General features: G+C 44.9%; 1 protein-coding gene and 2 long non-coding RNA genes across 3 annotated transcripts in view; 2 read left to right on the top strand and 1 right to left on the bottom strand.

Moving 5' to 3' along the window:
* LOC145511091 (uncharacterized) overlaps positions 1-16693 on the bottom strand; it is a 277792-nt gene that overhangs the window by 95086 nt on the left and 166013 nt on the right. The window lies entirely within an intron of this gene.
* LOC145511089 (interactor protein for cytohesin exchange factors 1-like) overlaps positions 1-16693 on the top strand; it is a 64819-nt gene that overhangs the window by 30358 nt on the left and 17768 nt on the right. The window lies entirely within an intron of this gene.
* Positions 6504-12335, top strand: LOC145511095 (uncharacterized). Its single transcript, XR_014057497.1, has 2 exons — positions 6504-6926; positions 8077-12335. It is a non-coding gene; the product is annotated as an uncharacterized LOC145511095 (long non-coding RNA).

Here is a 16693-nt window from a genome sequence, read left to right as displayed (position 1 = left end):
GGGACATTTCTTTCAAGCTTCTTTCTCAAGTTTCCTTTAAATTAGAGGGAAACAAGGAAGCAAAAACACCTCAAAGAAGAAGTTAGAGTAGAAGGTTTCCACTAATACTACTTTGGATCTCCCATGTGGTCAACATTTGCTTTACTTCCAGGCACTGTACTATATACTTGGTACATCTTATTTCATTTACTCTTGTAACAATGATATGAGATTTTGAAGTTAAATTTCACTAAGACTAAGACATTTACTCAAGGTTACGTACACAATTACTAAGTGGCATCAGAATTTAATCTTCCCTGGGGTTGCAAAGAGTTGGACATGACTGAGCGACTAAACTGAACTGAACTTGTAGCTCAGTCAGTAAAGAGTCTGCCTGCAATGCAGAGACCCAGGTTTGATCCCTGGGTCAGGAAGATCACCTGGAAAAGATAATGGCAACCCACTTCAGTATTCTTGCCTGGGAAATCCCATGGACAGAGGAGTCTGGCAGGCTCCAGTCCATGGGTCGCAAGAGTTGGACACGACTTAGCGACTAAACCACCACCACCATCAGAATGTAAGTTTAGGCCCCCAGTCAAGGCTCTTTTGTATTGGCTACACTATTTGTAATATGCAGGTATGTACAGCAGCAATGGTACTGGGTTTGGTAATAGTGTCAGATAAGCTGTATTCAGATTCCACCCCACTACTTACGAGCCTTGTAAATTTAGACAAGTTATTTAACATGAGCTTCAGTTTCTTCTTCTGTTAAGTGGGACCCAAAATGCTTGACACTCAGGGCATATTTGAGTATTAAGTAACAAAAGGTCTTAGCTCAAATACCAACAGCTGCATAATTAATGTTAAATTTCCTCCTTAAAATAAAAAATAGATTCCATAACTGGAAACTCTTCTGCTATATACCTGCAAAATGAAAGTGAAAGCCACTCAGTCGTGTCCAACTCTTTGCGACCCCATGGGCTATACAGTCCATGGAATTCTCCAGGCCAGAATACTGACTCTAGTGTGCCAGTGGTACCCCTGGGTACCACTGGCACACTAGAGTCATCAGCCTTAGAAAGCAAGTACTGCCCTACTAGGTACTGATTTGACACATACATAATTTACTTATGAATCAGAACATCTAGCCAGTGGGAAAAACAGCTCAGAGCCCAGACTGAATAAATCTAAAGTCACACTCTTTGGTTCTGTACTGTCATAAAGAACGGAAACGCCAAGGTCAAAAATAGAAGCAGGCACTGAAGTGGATGCCTTTGAGGGGATAGATGTGTGCTTGTGGTCTAATTTGAGGCTCCACAGAGTTTCCTTCTTCCAAGAAGAAATATTTTCTCCAGAGTGGAAAAGAGGAGGAATGTGACAGTTTTTACACCCCCAGCACGGTTTGCCGAACCCCTCTGAGTACTGTTCTCCATTCCTTGCTACAGTCTGCAGGCCGGGGCCCCGCTTGGCTCTTTGCAGTGAGACCACGAGTCCTACATACCAGATTTCAGGCCTCTTCTCACAGCCCTCTCACTGCAAAACTGTCTGAAATGCCAGCTTGGGAACTGCAAACCCAGAGAAGGGGGAAAATCCCACAGGAGACCAACAGGGCTGCCCTGTCACACAAAAGGCCTTTCCTTCCCAGGGAGAAGACTGAAATAATCAGCCCTCAAACTTCCCAGGAGCTGGCCTGCAGGACTTCCCCGCAAGGACCTCCCAACCCCAGCTCCACCACCCCGCGTGGTTACACCTCCCTCCGTCAGCACTGGGGGCCGAGCTCCGTCCTCTCAGCAGAGAGGCTCCTGTCGGGGGTGCTGCACACGGGAGGGAGAGCTGGAGTCCTTGCCATCTGCACGAGCCTCGGGAGTGTCCACCTGGGGGGCGGAGGGGGGGGAGCGCTGAGGCTTCCGCAAGGCGCTCTCTGAAGGGCACCGGAAGAGGAAGTCGTCCGCATCAGTTTCCGAATATGGCGCGTCCTCCCTTCCTGGCGGACCTCCGAACCCTTTGGCCTCGCGCACTGTTAGCTCTGTTCCCCACGGCCTGCGGGCCACTTGTGGCTGCAGACTTTTCTCGCAGAGCGTAAGCAGTCTCCTCCTAGCTGAGCTGGGCAGACCCTCACGACCTCCTGGCCCGGAACACCCGGCACTGATCACACAGTGGCTTTTCTGTGTATGCCGTTTTATTTCATGGTCCCATTTCCGCCCCAAATCTGCCACTCTGGAGATGAATGCCGCATCTCCCCTTCCTCACGCTCTCCGGAGGCCTCCCCGCAGCTCTGGGTGAGTACCTCCACTTTTATCGAGGATGGAAAACAAAGTGCTTTGCTGAAAGAACAGCCTGATGTGGGCGACAAGGTGCCCTCTAGCTGATTCCCTCCCGCCGGAGTTCAGCCTCATCCCTGCTCTCTATTTTGGGAAGCTTTCCACTCACAGGCCACAGAGGCAGCCAGCGGCCTGAAGAGAATGGCACTGGGATTAGCACAGAGGTCACTCGGAATACCACGTTATGCGCTGATGGCACGCTTCCCCAAGGCCACCCTTGGTACAGATGCCGTGAATGCTGAATGGCACCTACTTCTCGTTCCAGCAGTTAGTTTTGATCTCTCTGCTTTAATGCTTCTGTGTCCACTTGTTCTGAGAGAGAAAAAAGCGCTCTGCCTCTGCACCATTTGTTTTTTATGTCTGCATTCAGTGAAGACTTGCTGAAGCCTAGGCCTCTGCTAGGCATCGTGAGTGATAACGACGAATCATCCCCCCACCGGCTCCAAGAAGGGAATAGCATAGAGGAGGAGATAAAACATATAAGCCAAATACAGTGTACAATGTGCCCCAGTGTTTGGAAGAAGGAGAAGAACCTTCTGTTATTCAGTGCTTCAGTGAAGCCTGACTTTCTGCAGCGCTGTGACTGTAGCTCACCAGGCGCCTCTGTCCATGGGATTCTCCAGGCAAGAATACTGGAGTGGGTTGCCCTGCCCTCATCCAGGCGATCTCCCCAACCCAGGGATCAAATACATGTCTTTTATGTTTCCTATATTGGCAGACCGGTTCTTTACCACTAGTGCCACCTGGGAACTACCAGTTATCTGCTGGGCAAAGTTTGAGGTCTGAAGATACAGAGTGAAAAAGGCAAAGGTACCCACTCTCATGGGGAGAGATGATCATTACATTAGTAAAGTATTAAATATACAAAGTTAATTTTAAAAGTGGTCAATGCGATTAACAGGAATGGGATGGGATGGGGTGAAGCTTAGAGCAGGCATTCAGGTAGACCCCTCCAAACAGGTGACCTCTCTGAATGACAAAATGGCTCTATAACTGTCAAGGACTAGAGAAAGAACAATACGGGCAGAGAAAACAAGTGCAAAGGCTGTGAGGTGGGCACAGGCTGGGAGCTTTAGGAGAGAAGTGATAGTTGAGCTTCAGAGACTGAGTAAAATGACATTTCTGAAAAACAGAATGGCACAAGAATGAACTGCACTGAGTTGGAAGCAAGCATGGATTTGAATCAAGGTCTAGTGAAACCTGAAATTCAGAAGTTAAAATGAGATAGGTTATTTATGGAGAACCCAGGGCTGGGCTACAGCTGTGGATTCTCGCCTGTGAACAGGAAGCCCCGTGGGGTTTAGTGCAGTCTCTGATTTGATAAGAATGTGCTTTAGGAAGATTTCTCTGGCATTAGTGGGAACCATTTATACCTTCGGCACAGAAATACGCCTCTGTGCTTTAGTCAAAGCTTCCTACTTCCTGATAAATATTCATCTTCATGCCTAGGTTTTTTTTTGTAAGAGGCTGGGCTATAAAACAGTTTTCAGAAGTACTAGCAATATGATTTGTGGGGCCCAGTGCAAAATGGAAATGCCAGGCCCTTTGTTGAAAATGCAGAGTAAAAGCGTCTTCCTTCCTTCAGCTGTCTCTGTCTTGACTTGTTGTGGTAGTTCGTATTTGCTCTTTAGTACAAAATAACTCCTCAAGCACAAGGATACTTGCCAGACATGTGCAGACCCTCACGGGTCCCAGATGACTTCCACAATGACCCAACACTCAGGCACCCACATCCAGGATCGCTCAGCAGGGAAGGCAGCGGTGGTCACGGGGCAGAAGCAGAAGTCTCGGAGGCCGACACCCCATCCCACAGAGTTCAGGAGGTGGAACCACCGTGAGCCGAGGCTCCAAGCGCTGGGGGCATGCTCCACTGTTTCCTCAACTCCACTTACAAAATGCAAATTCAAAGATTGAATCTCAAGATGCTGATTGCACCCTTCTGCTGTGGGGCTTGGTGCAAAGGCACAGGTGGAATGCCTCTGAAGCCTGCTCTGCTTGGGGTGTGAGGAGAGGGCTTCCATGTAGAGCTTTTCCCCAGAACGTAAACTTGGTGAGCTACTGCCCTTCAAAACCACGTGTGCTGCTACTGTCTTATAAGATGTTACCATTGGGGGGAACTGAGGGCAGGGCACATAGGACCTGTCTTTATTATTTTTCAACTTCCTATGAATCTACAGTTATTTGAAAATGTTGTTGCTGTTCAGTCGCTCAGCCGTGTCCGACTCGGCCACCCCATGCACTGCAGCGCAACAGGCTTCCCTGTCCTTCACTATCTCCCGGAGTTTGCTCAAACTCAAGCCCATTGAGTCAAAGATTATATACCAAAAGCCCTCACACATAGGCTATTTTTCTGAAGACAGGAAGGGGTAGGGCAGTGGGAAGGAAACTTAAGAGCCAAACTGGGAGGATGAAGTTCAATGAAGTTAAAAGACTTAGTGGTGTTCAGCTGGACATCACAAGTTAACTTGCAACCCCAGCTAGAAATGCAAAAGGAGAGTCGTCAGGCCCACATTCCACAGGTGAGGGATTGATCAGCTTATTTCTGACCATACCCCCTTTTAGCCTGTTCAGATCCATTAAATGATCATCTTCTGATTATTCACTATATACAAAAACACTGTACTGTGTCTGGGATTACAACACAAGTGCATTTTATGTCAGGAATGCATTCCCAGAGTTGATGGTATTGAAGACAAAGAACTTTGAGTTGCCAGCTAAAAGCAGTACTACCTATGGCAATGGAGTGAACAGAGTTGTCTTGGCCCATGTGTGTTGAAATTCTCGATTTCTTATTTAATTTAACAATATTCATGTTATTTCTGACTTCGTGCCTGGTGTTTACATAATACTATTCCAAATTTGCACAGTTTGAATTAGCATAAAAGAATCTACACAGATGTTAGAGGGATAATGTTGGAATTAAATAAACATATATAAAGCATCTAGAATAATCCTTAAAACAGGCAGAAAATTAAAGGTAGCCATTCTTATTGCTACCTTTAGTAATAAGGTAATATTATTATATTCAATAATACTTCCAATAAAATCACAGTTTTCCAATCCAAAGAATAGTATCTTTAAACTATAAAGATGGGTTGTTTAGTTGCTAAGTCATGTCTGACTCTCCTTGCAAGAGTTCCATTTAAAAAAAAATAATAATAATCTGTGTGAACAGAATCAAATAGAGCTCACAGAGTTAAAACATTTTACAAGAAAATACCATTTAGCATTGAAGTTTTAAGTGTTTTTCCAATGAAAGAAAAATTAATGACCAGTCAATTTTTCTGCATCTGTGCAAACGTAGAACAGAATAACAAATTAAACCTACACGTCCTCCCAAAGATTTGTTCTGGTCAGTGATTAGAATACTTCTTCCATTATGTTGTTTTTCTTTGCTCATATCATGGGAGAAGGACTAGTAGTCAATGATATCTCTGAATTAAAAGCAAACAGTGTAGAGGCACTCTGCATGGTCCTTCCCTGAATGGACACAAGTGGCCCCTCCTGTTCTTCGACTCCTGGGTAACAGCTTCCGCATGAAGAGTGTCTGAGCAACAGAGCAGGACCAGGGCACCAGCATGCAGAGCGCCCAGCACCATCTTCACGAAGTCTCAAGGCCAGCCTGCCCTTGGGTCTGACCATTGTCTCCATCATCATCTGTCCCGAGCAGCATGTCCTCCAAAGCCACTCTTATACTATGCTGGGGCCTCAAGGGGTCAAAGAAGGCTAAAGCTGCCATATAAGTGCACACAATTCCAGCGAGAAAGAAATGTTCCTGAAAACAGAACTAGGGAGACTTACCCCTAGAGAGTTTATGTTATAGCTATGAAGAAACACAACAGAACACCAGAAACTTGTTCCAGAAGAAACTGTCATGCTAGATACCAGGTCCACAGGCTCCTTAACAGCTGGCCAGCTGGATCGTTTGGTGTTTTAATCAATTACTTCCTCTGGATCCTTCCAGTAAGCACCGGAAGCTTACCGGAAGTAGGTAAGCACCGTGTTACCTACTATCTGTGAAAAAACACACTGTCTGCTCAAATGGAGCTGGTATCTACCTTGGTCCTTAGCACCCACATGAAACAGTTAGTCTAATGACAGATGAGGAGGACCAGGTTTTGATCCAGGCCTCAATATCGCTAACTTCCTGCCTGAGCAGAATTGGGCAACTCAGTGAGCTTCTCCAAGCCTTCCTCCTGAACTGCAAGGGGGGGATAATAATATCCCTGACCTCCTACGGTGAGTGTGAGCCTGGCAGGTAGGAAATCTTGCCTTTATGAAATAAATCTCATTTCATGGAGACAGTTTCATGCTGTGGTTAGGTAAGCCATGGTTCACACCCTGGCTTTACCACCTATTAGCTGCATTTCCTTGGTCAAATTATTTAACCTCACTTGCTCCCATTTCTTTTGTTTGTAGAATACTGATAACTGTCATAGTGAGATGATTTTCCAACCTCACTCAACTCAACAAAGTTAAGACCAGTCTTTCTGAATGCAAAGAATCAGGATCAGTTTTTCACCATTTAATTTTCACTCCCTGGTACCTCAGATGGTGAAGAATCTGCTTACAATGCAGGAAACCTGGGTTTGATTCCTGGGTCAGGAAGATCTCCTGGAGAAGGAAGTGGCAACCCACTCCAGTACTCTTGCCTGGGGAATCCAATGGACAGAGGAGCCTGGTGGGCTACAGTCCAGTGCTACACCATCAGACATGACTGAGCGACTAACACTTTCACAGTTTTCACTCCAGACAAGGTCAAATGGCATTAGGAAATCATGCACACTATTTTTAGCAGTATGCTCGAAATTTCTTTTCCCTTTCTCAAAGGTCTAAGCCATTCAGATTTCTTGAGGTTGAACAGAAAGGGGTTTGCTATAAACTGACAGTCAAGGCTATGGACATAACAAAGCAACTACCGCAAAGAGCAGATGGAATTCTGACTCTTTTTATTACCTCCCTGGGGTTTCACAGTGAATGGGCAATGGAAGCAGGTTCAATGAGAAGGCTTCCATTATTTACTAAATATATTAAGCCAGCAGGCCACAATAATTTCCAAATGCACAGAGAAAATTCTCACAGGAATTTGGCATATGTTATATGTTCTCTCCCCCTGTTTATAAACTTGCTTATGGTGGTCTTCTCTGGTGGTTAAGACTCTGCCTTCAAATGCAGGGGGTACAGGTTCAATCCCTGGTCAGGGAACTAAAGTCCCACGTACTCTGCACCAAAAATTTAAAAGAACAATGGAGCATAGCAGAATTATTTGGCTCCCCAGAGAAAGAAGAAAAAATTTTAATTATATTGTGACTGTTAGGAGAGCACATAGACCCACACACAGAGTATCTGATGGAGAATCTCCAAGATGAGACATCAAAAGACTAAAAGTGCACAGCACACAGCCTTGTGTGTGATAAGAACTCAATCTCAATAAATTATTAGCCAAAAGGAAAAGAACCACAAGGGGCACTATATAATTCCACACTCAATTATACAGCACAGGCATGCTTTTCAAGAAGAGAAAGAATGGTTATGGCTATAGAAAGCAAAAGTGTGTGTGTGTGTGTGAAAGTCGCTCAGTTGAGTCTGACTCTTTGTGTGTGTGTGTGTGTGTGTGTGTGTGTGTGTGTGTGTGTGTGAAAGTCGCTCAGTTGAGTCTGACTCTTTGTGTGTGTGTGTGTGTGTGTGTGTGTGTGTGTGTGTGAAAGTCGCTCAGTTGAGTCTGACTCTTTGCGACCCCATAGTCCAAGGGATTCTACAGGTCAGAATACTGGAGTGGGTAGCCTTTCCCTTCTCCAGGGGATCTTCCCAACCCAGGGGTAGAACCCAGGTGTCCCGCATTGCAGGCAGATTCTTTACCAGCTGAACCACCAGGGAAGCCATAAAAAGCAATACCTACTTCATAAATGAAGAAGAATTTGAGCTGGACCTCAAAGGATAGCTAGAATATGATTTAGGGGACTGGAGACGGGAGGGCATGAATGGTGAGGGAACCCTGAGCGCATACAGAGAAGGAATGAGCGGTATGCTCCCAGGACCTTGAAGACTAGTGGTGGAATCTGATAGAAATGATGGGGCCAGTTTGTAGAGGGGATTGGCAATCAGCAGGAGACCCTTGTTTGCATATTTTGATGTTTCTGTGAGTCTTATCAGTCTGTATCCATTCAGGAGATGAAAGTCACACTGTCAACTTACTAGTACCTGGTGTCTGCTTTGCAGCATCCACAGAAACAAATGTCCATGGTGCTGGCAAGCTGAGGCTGATGCCTGGGCACACGGAGGGGGCTGTACATATAGAGGGTACTGGGGTACCACCACATATGCTGCTGATGGGTCCTGAAGAGGCCTCCCTCTGTAGGAACCTCATGGACCTTTGTGTACCTCAGCCAAGGGGTCCAGAGTTCCCTGTGTGTCCACTCTCACAGGACCGAGGAGAAGGTATGCAGGCAGGAACTTTGACTAAAGTGCAGGTTTCACTGCTATCCAAACTGAGAGCTGAGAACCCCTGGGGAAGCTGCATCCTACAAGCTCTTACCACGGGCAGAAACCTCCTGGGCTGAGGAGTGGAGACAAAGAAAGCACTCTCAAGTTCCTCTGGAACTCTCCACAGCCTCCAGGAAGAAGAGCCCTTCACGTGATCTCTCTCCAGTGCTCTGTCCTGGCAAAGCTGAACTGCATCAAGCCATCTGGCAAAGGCAAAATATTTGAAGGTTCAAGATCCATTTTCAGGAGTCAGGGAATGAAGGGTAAGTTAGGAACCAAGAGGCAATAAATTGGCAACTGTCCCCACAGGCAGACCTTCCATCGCAGTATCAGGCGATGTGGATTACCTTGTCAAGACTACTGGCATCAGAGCTTGGCCAGGAGGCCGCTACAGCGACATAGTCATGACAGGCCAAGGCCTTGGATCAAAGGGATGTCAGGTGGGATGAAAGAGAGAGGTCGGGTAAGACAGTTCAAGGGAACAGGATCATGAGGAATAACGAATGTGCTGACTTGGGAAAATTCCAGAGTCTAAGAACATGTCCAGAAGTGGGGCTATGGAACTGTCAAGACCTCACTCTGAGAGGCTGGAGACTCGGAAATCCACCTAAGGTTGGAGCCTTTGTAGGTCCTTAGTGCCTAGCATGACTGGGAGTAGGTACGGACACACTTCAGTAAGCTCAGGCAGAAGGAGGGAGGGGGGTGGTAAAGAGAGGAGTCCTCTACAGGATCAGTAGAATAGCAGAAGGGTAGTCCAGAGTCCCCGTCCGAGTGTGACCAGAGGCAAGGACTAACTCCTCCAGATCCCTGAGTAAAGGGGCAGAGAGCCTATAACGAGCTTTGTCACCTGAGTGACCGGAATCCAGGCACAGGAGCCTCCCCTGAGATTATCACACCTCCCTTCCAAGACACGACAGTGAAGGGGCCCCGGCTCTCCCCATTTTGGCCTGCTCCCTGCACTTCAACCCCACCCTGCCCAGCCTGGCTCTCCACCCAGTAACAGGCCCCCAGCGCTTCCGAGCAGGGGCTTCACTTGAACAGCCCCCCTGGGTCCTGAGGATGCAGCAGGGATGGTTCACTCACACTCAACTGAAAGTCGACCCCCGATGTGAGAGAAGCTTCCTTGAACAGCAGTTATGCACCTCACAGAGAAAGGTGCTGTTACCCCCATTTCACAAATGAGGACCCAGATTCTGAGAGATTCTTACCCCTTGTTCATGCAGCATCTAAGTCTTGGAGGAGAAAATAAAACACACGTATAGGAACTTACTTTAAATAAAATTATCCTGTCACCCATATTAAATTAAAGCCTCTTGATTATTTTAGTTTCTTACTCTTCACTCTCATCAAATTCTACAGAATAATGAAAGTTAACATGTACAGGTCACTTATAAAGTGCCTAGCTGTGTTCCTAACACTACACAGATATTATCACAATCCTTAGAGCAACCCTGTTTTATACAGAAGGAAATTGAGGCACAGAGAGGCGATATAACCTGCCGAAGGTCATATAAGTGCCCTAATAAGTGGTCCAGTGAGGATTCAAACCCAGCTGGCTCTAGAATCCGTCTAAAACTAGCAAGACACTGAGTTCAGAGAGACAAACATTCAACTGTAGAGTTTAAGGTGTAGAATGTCTTGATTTTACAGTTAGCCTGGTGACTCCTGGACTATTTTGAACAGGGTCATGACTATGACTCAGATTCACTACTTCACAGGTTTTCTGTTGTAATGAAACTATTGCACGGTAGTTGTTATATTCTAAGGGATCGTTCAGGAGCCAAGGAAAATGTTGACAAATGAGACGTGATTGAGGCCAGAAGTGTGTCCACACCTGTGGAGCCCAGGCAGCCAGGACCCCAGCATCACTAGCTTGCTTCCGTTTGGCTAGTGTCCAGCAGGAAGCCGTCTGTCTGAGGGCCGCGTCATGTGTTGGTGTCGGTGAGCCCCCTCAGCCCCCAGAGCCGCCCGTGTCTCCCCAGTGCCAGGAAACAATATGGTGCTGCCAGCATGTATTTACCACTCTGAAAAAAACGGTTCCTCATTCCAGGCAAACTGAAAAGAAAAGCACAAAATTCTGAGTTTGCAGCCAGTTACCTCTGCTGATGTCTCAAACAAGCTAGACTGCACTATAAAAGCAGAGAAAAAACAGTAACCATACATTTATCCAGACTGCAGAGCTTCTGCATTGTGGGGGGCACTGTTATCATCTCGATGTCTTGATAAAATCAAAAAGAGAAATAGTAAATTTGCAAAGCTTTGACAAGGCACCCAGTACCTCTTAAACACAAGGGCCTGACCTACATGCTTGCTTAACTTTCTGCTCTGAACTTCATCCATCCCTCCTTGCCTGCCCAGAGAGAAAGAGGAAAACATAAATAAGTAAACAAACACATACATGCATCTGACAAAACGTGATCTGCTGGAGAAGGGAACGGCAAACCACTCTGGTTTCTTGCCTTGAGAACCCCATGAAAGGCAAAAAAAGATGACACAAGAAGATGAGTCCTCCAGGTTGGTAGGTGTCCTATTTGCTACTGGGGAAGAGCAGAGAAATAGCTCCAGAAAGAATGAAGAGGCTGAGACAAATCGGAAACACCACCCAGCTGTGGGTGTGTCTGGTGGCGAAAGTAAAGTCCAATGCTGTAAAGAACAATATTGCGTAGGAACCTGGACTGCTAGGTTCATGAATCAAGGTAAATTGAACATGGTCAAGCAGGAGATGGGAAGAGTGAACAATGACAATTCAGGAACCACTGAACTAAAATGAACAGGAAACAGTGAATTTAATTCAAATGACCATTATATCTATTACTGTGAGCCAGAAACCCTTAGAAGAAATGGAGTGGCCTTCATAGTCAAGAAGAGTTTAAAATGCAATACTCGGGTGCAGTCTCAAAAATTACAGAATGATTGCGAGTCATTTCCAAGACAAACCATTCAACATCACAGTAATCCAAGCCTGAAGCTGAATGGTTCCATGAAGACCTACAAGACCTTCTGGAACTAATGCCCCCCAAAATATCCTTTTAATCATAGGGGACTGGAATGCAAAGTAGGAAGTCATGAGATAGCTGGAAAAACAGGCAAGATTGGCCTTGGAGTACAAAATGAAGTAGGGCAAAGGCTAATAGAGTCTTGCCAAGAGAACATACTGGTCATAGCAAACACCTACTTCCAACAGCACAAGAGAAGACTCTACACATGGACATCACCAGATGGTCAATACCAAAATCAGACTGATTATATACTCTGCAGCCAAAGATGGAGAAGCTCTATACAGTCAGCAAAAACAAGACCTAGAGCTGACTATGGCCGATTATGAGCTCATTATTGCAAAATTCAGGCTTACATTGAAGAAAGTAGGGGAAACCACTAGATCATTCAAGTATGACCTAAATCAAATCCCTTATGATTATGCAGTGGAAATGACAAATAGATTAATAGATTCGAGGGATTAGATTTGGTAGATAGAGTGCCTGAAGAACTATGTGCAGAGGTTCGTGACATTGTACAGGAGGCAGTGACCAAAACTATACCAAAAAAAAGAAATGCAAGAAGGCAAATGGGTTGACTGAGGAGGACTTATTGAGAGAAAAAGAGAAGTGAAAGGCAAAGGAGAAAGGGAAAGATATACTCAACTGAATGCTGAGTTCCAGAGAATAAGAAGGAAAGATAAGAAAGCCTTCTAAAGTGAATGATGCAAAGAAATAGAGGAAAACAATAGAATGAAAAAATACTGGATCTCTCTCTTCAAGAGAATTAGAAATACCAAGGGAACAGTTGATGCAAGGATGGGCAAAATAAAGGACCAAATGGCAAGGACCTAACAAAGCAGAAGAGGTTAAGAAGAAGTGGCAAGAATACAAAGAAGAACTATACAAAAAAGATCTTCACGACCCAGATAATCACAATGGTGGTGTGATCAGTCACCTAGAGCCAGACATCCTGGAGTATGAAGTCAAGAAGACCATAGGAAGCATTACTAGGAAGCATTACTATGAACAAAGCTAGTGGAGGTGATGGAATTTCAGCTGAGCTATTTAAAATCCTAAAAGATGATGCTGTTAAAGTGTTGCATTCAATATGTCAGCAAAGTAGGAAAATTCAGCAGTGGCCACGGGGACTGGAAAAGGTAAGTTTCCATCCCAGTCACAAGGAAAGGCAATGCCAAACAATGTTCAAACCCTCATACAATTGCTCTCATTTCACATGCTAGCAAGGTAATGCTCAAAATCCTCCAAGCTAGGTTTCAGCAGTACGTGAATGTGGTGGGCTACAGTCTATGGGATCACAAAGAGCCAGACATGACTAAGTGACTAACATTTTCATCTATATAACAATCTTGAGTTGTGTGGTGAGGGGCTTGAGTCCTTAGATTAAATAGAGTGAAGACCTCTGTTTAATCACAGGACAAAGCTAGCAAAGATCACTAAAGCGAAAGCACTAATATCTTTCCTTCTTGCCTTGGCAGGCTTTGCTGCTGTCCTCATGCTATTAGGTAGTATATGAACAGAGATCATCATCTTACAGCTATCACAGAGTGATGGTTTTCAGTCACCAGTGGTCAGGGTTGCCTCCAAACTGCTGCCTAGAGATAAAGTGCTCTCAGAATCATTAATAAGGAGACACTCCTTGTTCAATTTTGTTTCAATTTGCTAGCTTTAAATACCGTACCTGAAGTGTGTATTTCGCGCACCCTTTCATGTGGCACATTGCTTTAGGACATGCTTTGTTTCCCTCTGAATTCACCTTGGGTCTGTTTTACCCACTGAGGATCAACTCTTTTTCATGGTTAAAGATGCCGTTTTCCTGCTCCTTTGTTTGTGGATTTTCATGGCTGTGCCTTCAGATAAAATGAGCCACGTTGGTATAACGTCCCAGCCTTTTCTCTCCTCTTAAATAAAGAGGCCTAGCAACAAGAATAAAAAGTTTCTAACATGTTCAAACCAAAATTCTAACAAACACAAACAACCCAAAACATCTGCAGGCAATTTTACCAGAGAGCCCAAGTTGCAGACAGACACAAACGTCCTTGTCTGTGTTTTTCTTTATAGAAATGATTGAATTTAGAAGTGGATTCACTCTGGGTTGGGTTTTTGTCATTATTATTTTTTACTATTTCCCTTCTCTGAGCAGTCTGACCTTTGGGATTATTGCTGTAGGAATCTTATTTCCAAGATAGATAATGTCAGCATTATCTAAGGCCATATGGCATAAACAGTCCAAGTTCTTTTCTTCTCAGTCTGATAGCTTCTGGACCTCGCTAAACAATTCGTTGGTAAATCCCTTCAGCGTCCCTGCTATTTTAATCAATCCTGCACACAGGAAGCAGCTGGATCTCTGCTTCACGGTTTGGCTCAGGAATAGAAAACGGAGCTAGAGCCTTTCCATGCCTCAGAAAGGAGAATATAAAGTTGCGGGAAAGCCAAAGTCTTAAAGAAATCTTCATTGTTTCTAGTCCTGGCTTAAGGGAAACTTTTGCCAGAGCCAGAAGGAAGGAATCAGACTGAACCTATTTAAGAATTATTGCCAAACTGAAGGATTGAGTTTTGCTTAAGGGAGGAGTTAAAAACCCCAGGGCATGGCAGTAAGACAGAAAAGAGATTTCAGTTGTCCTTTATCTCTAGAAACGTTGGATTGGGGAACCACAGTCTAAGCAGAATTAGGGTTAGACTGAATGAAGAATCTTTTCCAACCCTTGAACCTCCATGAGAGTGGAATATAAGGTGTTGGTCTGGGGAAATCAAGAGCAAAGAGTAAGATGAATATGCACAGCTGCAAGGGCACCCACACCTGCTACCCTGGATCTGTGTCCATGGTTCTGTTGCAGCTGCTCCCAGGGCTACAGCAGGCTCACACTCAAGGACAACGAGGCAGCAGCTTAGATTAGTAAAAATGGAATCTGGGCCGTGATGGATAGTAAGAGACAGTAGCCCTCATTTTAAAAAAATTTTATTTTTAATTTGAGGATAATTGCTATACAATGTTGTGTTGCTTTCTGCCACACAACAACGCGAATCAGCCACAACCATGCATATATCCCCTCCTCTTTCAGCCTCCCTCCCGTGTGTGTGTACTCAGTTGCTCCGTTGTGACTGTGCCACCAGTGAATCCCACACGTGGCAACGCATATATTTAAATGCTACTCTCTCAATTCACCCCACCCTCTCCTTCCCCTGCTGTGTCCACAGTCCATTCTCTATGTCTGTGTCTCTATTCCTGCCCTGCACATAGGGCAGTACCATTTTTTCTAGAGTCCATATATATGTGTTAATGGGTGATATTTGTTTTTCTGACTTACTTCACTCTGTATATAGGCTCTGGGTTCATCTACCTCATTAGCATTGACTCAAATGCATCCCTTTTCATGGCTGAGTAATATTCCACTGTATATATGTACCACAACTATTTTATCCATTCATCTGCTGATGGACATCTAGGTTGCTTCCATGTCCTGGCTATCGTAAATAGTGCTGAAATGAACCCTGGGGTACATGTGCCTTTTTCAGTTATGGTTTTCTCAGGGTATATATATACCCAGTAGTGGAATTGCTGGGTCATATGGTAGTTTTATTCCTAGGTTTTTTTTTAAAGGACTTTTCATATTGTTCTCCATAGTGGCTGTGTCAATTTATGTTCCCACCATCAGTGCAAGTTCAGTTCAGTTCAGTCGCTCAGTCGTGTCCGACTCTTTGCGACCCCATGAATTGCAGCACGCCAGGCCTCCCTGTCCATCACCAACTCCCAGAGTCTACCCAAACCCATGTCCATCGAGTCGGTGATGCCATCCAACCATCTCATCCTCTGTCGTCCCCTTCTCCTCCTGCCCCCAATCCTATCCAGCATCAGGGTCTTTTCCAATGAGTCAACTCTTCGCATGAGGTGGCCAAAGTATTGGAGTTTCAGCTTCAACATCAGTCCTTCCAATGAACACCCAGGATTGATCTCTTTTAGGAAGGATTGATTGGATCTCCTTGCAGTCCAAGGGACTCTCAAGAGTCTTCTCCAACACCACAGTTCAAAAGCATCAATTCTGTGGCACTCAGCTTTCTTCACTGCCCAACTCTCACATCCATACACGACCACTGGAAAAACCATAGCCTTGACTAGACGGACTTTTGTTGGCAAAGTAATGTCTCTGCTTTTCAATATGCTATTTAGGTTGGCCATAACCTTCCTTCCAAGGAGTAAGCGTCTTTTAATTTCACGGCTGCAGTCACCATCAGCAGTGATTTTGGAGCCCAAAAAAATAAAGTCTGACACTGTTTCCACTGTTTCCCCATCTATTTCCCATGAAGTGATGGGACCAGATGCCATGATCTTAGTTTTCTGAACGTTGAGCTTTAAGCCAACTTTTTCACTCTCCTCTTTCACTTTCATCAAGTGGCTCTTTAGTTCTTCTTCACTTTCTGCCATAAGGGTGGTGTCATCCGCATATCTGAGGTTATTGATATTTCTCCCGGCAATCTTGATTCCAGCTTGTGTTTCTTAGAGACTAGCCCTTATTTTAAATCTACTCCATTCACCAATCATTCATTCTCCTCGCACAGATGCAACCTGAGTAGAGGCAAAGTGACTTCAGGTACTATTCTTGGTTGTGTGTCATATGTCATAGGAGTGTATTCCTTTGCCTTGTCCCGCAGCAAAGGATGCAGGAGAACACTGGTAGCTTCAGAGTTAACTAAGAGTGCTGATACCAAGAGACAAACATGTTATATCATCTTATCTGCCTAATGGGTCCAAACGGAAGCAGACCCACTGAGTATTTGCTCTTAGCAAACGGGCACATCTGTCACTTACTAATAGAATAAAATCTCCAGGCTTTATTTATGTTTCCCCATTTCTTTTTGTAGTTTAAGATGCCCCTTGGAAAATAATATAAATAATTAGCTGCTCTTTATAGGCAT

Source organism: Giraffa tippelskirchi, chromosome 6 (genome assembly GCF_054371585.1).
Source record: "Giraffa tippelskirchi isolate mGirTip1 chromosome 6, T2T-mGirTip1v1.2.pri, whole genome shotgun sequence".
NCBI classification, from domain to species: domain Eukaryota; kingdom Metazoa; phylum Chordata; class Mammalia; order Artiodactyla; family Giraffidae; genus Giraffa; species Giraffa tippelskirchi.
The sequence above is the reverse complement of the archived record's forward strand: the minus strand, read 5'-3'. Positions and strand labels throughout refer to the sequence as shown.